Source organism: Sinocyclocheilus grahami, unplaced genomic scaffold, assembly GCF_001515645.1.
Source record: "Sinocyclocheilus grahami isolate Dianchi unplaced genomic scaffold, SAMN03320097.WGS_v1.1 scaffold1079.1, whole genome shotgun sequence".
Classification (NCBI taxonomy): domain Eukaryota; kingdom Metazoa; phylum Chordata; class Actinopteri; order Cypriniformes; family Cyprinidae; genus Sinocyclocheilus; species Sinocyclocheilus grahami.
In genome coordinates this window covers 206140-212139 of record NW_015506258.1, presented here as the reverse complement: position 1 = coordinate 212139, position 6000 = coordinate 206140, and the positions used below count along the sequence as shown (strand labels likewise).

The 6000-nt window shown below is 33.5% G+C and overlaps 1 protein-coding gene across 1 annotated transcript in view; it reads right to left on the bottom strand.

Moving 5' to 3' along the window:
* The window catches only part of LOC107566511 (MAM domain-containing glycosylphosphatidylinositol anchor protein 1-like), a 159516-nt gene that overhangs the window by 132948 nt on the left and 20568 nt on the right, over window positions 1–6000 (bottom strand). The gene's annotated exons all lie outside the window — the stretch shown is intronic.

Here is a 6000-nt window from a genome sequence, read left to right as displayed (position 1 = left end):
TATATATATATATATATAGCTGTTTGAAATAATTCAATTAGCTTGAGCTAACCAGTGAATGAACACCAGTAAACTAAATGCATTAAAATGATCAAAAGTGACAGTAAGACATTTATAATGTTACAAAATAAATGCTGTCCTTTTGAGCTTTCTATTCATCAAAGAATACTAAAAAATGCATCATGGTTTCCACAAAAATATTAAGCAGCACAACAGTTTTCAACATTGATAATAAGGAAAAGGTTTCTTGAGCAGATTAATTGAGCAGAGTAATATTGTAAGAGATGTCTTTCAGTAACATTAAAAAAATACACATTTGTGTATATAACATATAAACATAATATTACAACTGCATCTGCACAAAATGACGCAAAATGAACTTGAACAAGGTTACTACACTCTTAAAAATAAAGGTGCTTCACGATGCCATAGAAGAACCTTTTTTTCTAAATGGTTCCATAAAGAACCTTTAACATCTGAAGAACCTTTCTGTTTCACAGAAGGTTCTTTGTGGTGAAAGAAGGTTCTTCAGATTATAAAAAGGTAAAAAAGAGATGGTTCTTTGTGGAACCAAAAACGGTTCTTCTATGGCATCGCTGTGAAGAACCTTTTGAAGCACCTTTATTTTTAAGAGTGTATACTAAAATCAAATGTCATTTAATCAGAGTAAAATTGGCTAAAATCACGACAGGACCATTTTCATCAAAAGACAAATATTATGACCATGTCTTTGTTCTCAGGCTCTCCATTCCACTATTCCTCTCCTCTACTCTTTCGTAGTTCTTCTTTTCTTGCACCTCTCCCTTTCTATCATCTCTTCTTTTCTTCCACCTTTTCTGTATCTGCTTTCATTCTGTCATTGCCCTTTCCTCTCATTCACTCCTCTTCTTTACATTGAGTCCTTTAAAAGACTTTCAGATGACACAGACAGACGAGCTATGATGAACTAACTGGTTTTGGTTTCACTCTAAAATGGCATTTAGGAAAACCCATATGTGGGTGCTCACACACGCACACACTTCTGTCTGGGCCCAAAAAAAGCACAATGACTCACCTTTAGCCAACTACCCTTCACAATCACAACCCAAAGGTCAAATACAATGTACCTTCTCAATAACCACAGAAGAGTGTGTGTGAGTGTGTGTGTGTGTGTGTGTGTGTGTGTGAGAGAGAGAGAGAGAGAGAGAGAGAGAGAGAGACAGAGACAGAGAAAGCTCTTAAACTCCTATGACAGAAGGCGGAATTCTTGTACTTTGTTTTTCCAATTAGCGCACTAAGATTTCGTATATAGTGTCAGGCCTGTTTTAAATGTGTGTGAGTCACTGGTTCATTTTTATTCTCCTCCAGCGCTCTTCTGGTGTCTTCAGCACAGGGGGCTTTTTGTGGACTGTATTGTGACGCCAGACTCTGGCACGCACAGACGGGCTGGGGCTGAAGGCCAGCTCTCACACACACACACACACTCTCCAGAAGAATCAGAGCGAAGACGAGTCTGTGCCCCAACACACTCCACCAGCACAACCAAACACACTCCAGCTCAGCACACGGACGAGCCCATATCACAAATACACACTGATCCACATGGAAAGAAAAATCATAAATTATATTTCTTTCATATCTTTCCTAGGAGATTAAATGCAGAGTAAATGGAGCAGTCTCTTGCTTCTCAAGAGTTTTCTCTTGAGTGAAAAAATAATAGTCTTATGTACAAGTTCAAAAGTTTGGGATCGGTAAGACTTTTTCATATTTTTGAGCCCCTTCTGCTCACCAATATACAGCAAAAACAGTCATATTGTGAAATATTATTAAAATGTAAATAACTGTTTTCTATCTGAATATATTTTGAAATGTAATTGTGATGCAAAAGCTGAATTTTCAGCATCATTACTCAAAAATGCTTCAAATTGATTTGACAAGATACAAAAGTCAGTGATCTCAATATGAGCTCAAACATTTCTCATCAAAATCCTCCCAGACAAAACTCGCTACATTCATTTAATAGCTCCATACTTTTAACTCTCTAAGGAGTTTTAGGAGAAACATCTAAGACAAATTCAATACTTAAACCTAAAAAAATACCATTACATCTCCTGAGGTACTGTATGAAAGAGCAACCACTGAGCAATGAAAATTTCATCTGGGAAGAAACAAATGCAAGTGTAAACATTTCACATCTTCAGGATGTGTTAAGAGCTCATAACATCTTATTCAAATACTTCAGAAAGTGGCACTTGTGTGAAGAGGCAGTAAAAATGACCATGTGTTTCTACATACTGTACATGTTTGTGCCAGTGGTGACTGTTCAAGACTACATTGCTTAGGCAAAAATGCAATAATGATTAATATAACTACAAATAATCTTACATATCATTTTTATTGCATTTCATATTCTACCAAATGAACAGTGTGAAATACCACAGCAGTATCATATCATTTATTAATTGAAAGTAATCTGCTTTAGGATTCAGTGACTTATGCCCACATACCTGACTGAATCCATCTAGACAGAATGAAATGTAAATACTGAAAATGTACACAAGAATTGTCAAAGAAAATATTTTGCAGTGAATAAATATGTCTGGTGTACAGTTCACCCAACCAGCCGCTCCACACATGCTTTTGTCTTGCTTACCTGGTGCTGGATTGTGTGATCTGAACTGTGCTGAATGAATGAAAGGGTGAGAACTGGGTCTCTGAACCAAGTCCATCCTTACAGTAGAGGCACGCTGACCCCAGAACAGTTACCCACTGTCTCACTGGCCAAAGTGCCACGGTCAAAGACTGGCCTGCCCGCACAAAAAATAAATAAAACACCTACTGAGTGTGTGTTTGTGTGTGTGTGTGTGTGTGTGTGTGTGTGTGTTTAATGGCTTCTCAGTTCCCATCAATATCTGCATTAGCTGCACATGATTGGTCAGGATCATCAACTAGTCGCCCAACACCTGACTACACTGTCAAAAAAAACCTTTATCCCAATATTTGTCTTGTTCATCAGCTATCTACAAATCATTAAAACAAGATACATTTACTTGAGAAGCAAAATTGCATAATATATTAAGACTTGTCTTCATATATATATTTTCAAATAAGTTTACTCTTTGATTATAGTAATAATACTTTTTATAATATCTATTACCTCAACATGCAATACAATGCAACGCTTATAACATATTTTGATTACTTAATATTTTTGTCTTGTTTTTCAGTAAAAAATCATACATATATATATATATATATATATATATATATTTACTTAATATATTACACAAAATTGCATAATATATTAAAAAGGATATTTTTTCTTCTTCGCTAGATCTCATTCTTACAACGAGATTTTATATAAAATAAATATATAAATATTTTATTTATATAAAATATAAAATTATTACATTTAATTAAAATCATTAAATTATTCAAATAATTTAATTTCTTACAAAATATTTTAAAAGTATGTCAAAGTTGTGCAAATCTAAAAAGACCATAATAATAATAATTGTATATAAAAAAAATTATATAAATATTTTTTTTAATTACATTTAATTTAAAATAACATCGTTTTAACTTGTTATAAGGTTAAATATAGTGAAGAAGAAGGGAAAATACATTTCTTAATACATTATGCAGTTTTGCATAATATAAGCCTATTAAGCACATATATCCTATTCAATTATGTTTACATATTTTTACTGTAAAACAAGACAAAAATACAAATTAAGAAAATATGTAAGTAGAATTGCGGTTTACAACATGTCTAGTTAACGGATATTACTTTTGAACATATGCCTCTAACCCCTCTCGTCCAGTAGTTTTTGAAAGCAAAACCCTAAAGCAGCCTAATTATACCTAATTATTGGAATAATAATTCTGACAAACCGCAGACTATTTCATTTTGAAAATATGTAGTTTTGAGCATCGCTGCTCTGTACCTCTCACTTCCTCCTACATCTCTCTCTCTCTTTGATGTTAACTAAGGCTGTCTGGCTCTGTAGCATGTGCCAGGCTGAGGTTAAATAGATTAAATATGCTGACATAAAATCAGGCAAACAGCTTTAGCACAGCACACACGGAACAGTGACTGGTTATATCAAAGTCCCTTCAACAGAACAAATTAAAACGACCCTGGACGTAGCCATGAACCAATAGAGACCTCACAGGAAAATGAGGTAATGGAAAAAGAGAGCGATTTGTCATCACTTTTTCAACTAAATAACTCTTAATACTCTGCTTGTGTCAAACCGGCCGCGTGTTAACGCTGGCGTTGTGCTATAAAAGCGGCATGGATCTTTTATTCAGCCCGACAAAAGAATCAGGCCACTCCGAGGCTCTTATTTTCGTAATTCTTCCATCTTTATATCTCACACCTTCTGTACCTCTCACCTTTCCATCTCACAGCTCACACTTGCTCTCTTACTTCTCTTTTCTCTCAGTAATAGGGTTTGGTGCTGTAGAAGATTGAGGGGCGACGTTGTGTGTGTGTGTGTGTGTGTGTGTGTGTGTGTGGTGGGTGGTCCGTGCCGTGCCTCGTCGCTCTGGTCTGGCTGAGTCTAATTGCTGGTGTTGTGGTGCTAAAGTCATCGGGAGAGCCGCGCGGAGCCGGTGGGGGAAAATTGAACAAGAATCACCCGTCAGGAGTGCTTCCACTCAGAGCAGCTGTCAGCCTGCCCTGTTTACCTGCTACACAATTATCATCCTCTCCCGGGGAACCCTATGGAACAACACATCCATCCTCTGGGGGACGAGGAGGGGCCATGGGGGAAGCGTGATGGTCGAATATCGCAGAGGGAGATCGCTGACTGAATCTTAGTGTTAGCGGCTGGAAGTAAATTAAGCATATAAAAGTCTGTGAGGGGTTACAATATGTTGCAACAGAGACGTGCAAAGTCGTGAGGGTGAAAGAATAAGAGCCAGTTCACACAGAACGTGCTTTTGCATTCCACCACACTTAATTGTCTGTTTTGCTAACCGTTTAATTGTTTCTCTGTGCTAACATGCAGTAAACGGACGTTTTTTGACCAATTAGCAGCATTTCGACTGTTTTGTTGTTTTCTGCTGTCCATTATTTCTGAAGCAAGCCTCATAAAAATGAATCTCAAGACCTTTGTCATTTTTTTGTTTACTTCTGATATACAATACGTGTTTAATTTTAAGCAAAATTGTATAATATATGTACACTTTTTTGAGAATATTTCATAAAGTTTGTTTTTAATATTTTTTTTAATTCAGTATTTTTTTTCAAATATACTTAATATAAAATTTAAATGTAAATTAGAGAAAAAATTTTAAAAAGGTGAAATTATATAAATTATAAATAGCTATAAATGATTATATGTCATTTTTTTGTTTACTTCTGATATACAATACGTGTTTAATTTTAAGCAAAATTGTATAATATATGTACACTTTTTTGAGAATATTTCATAAAGTTTGTTTTTAATTTTTTTTTTAATTCAGTATTTTTTTTCAAATATACTTAATATAAAATTTAAATGTAAATTAGAGAAAAATTTTTAAAAAGGTGAAATTATATAAATTATAAATTGCTATAAATGATTATATAATAAATAATCTAAAAATGTTATAACAAAAATTACAGTAGGTTTTTGAACTGTATAGTTAAACAATATTTAAGATTTTAAAAAGCAATAAAAATTACCACAATTATTTTTTACAATTGTGTATAAAAGGATGCATTTAATTTGAATTCAAAATATATATTAATAGAGTGCATATATTTATATACAGTATGTATCAAAAAATATAAAAACAATATAAAATGTAATATATATATATATATTAACCATTATGTATGTATAAAATAAGGTACATATTTTTGCTTATTGCTTTTTTATACATTTTAATAAATTGTATTTAATTTATTTTAATACATAAAAAAAATCGAAACTAGTTCTGAGTGAACAGCCCTTAAGGTTGTTAGTGTTGAATGTAACCGTTCTAGAGAAACTTAAGCTTTCTGTTTGTTTACATTTTTAAATGAAAAAA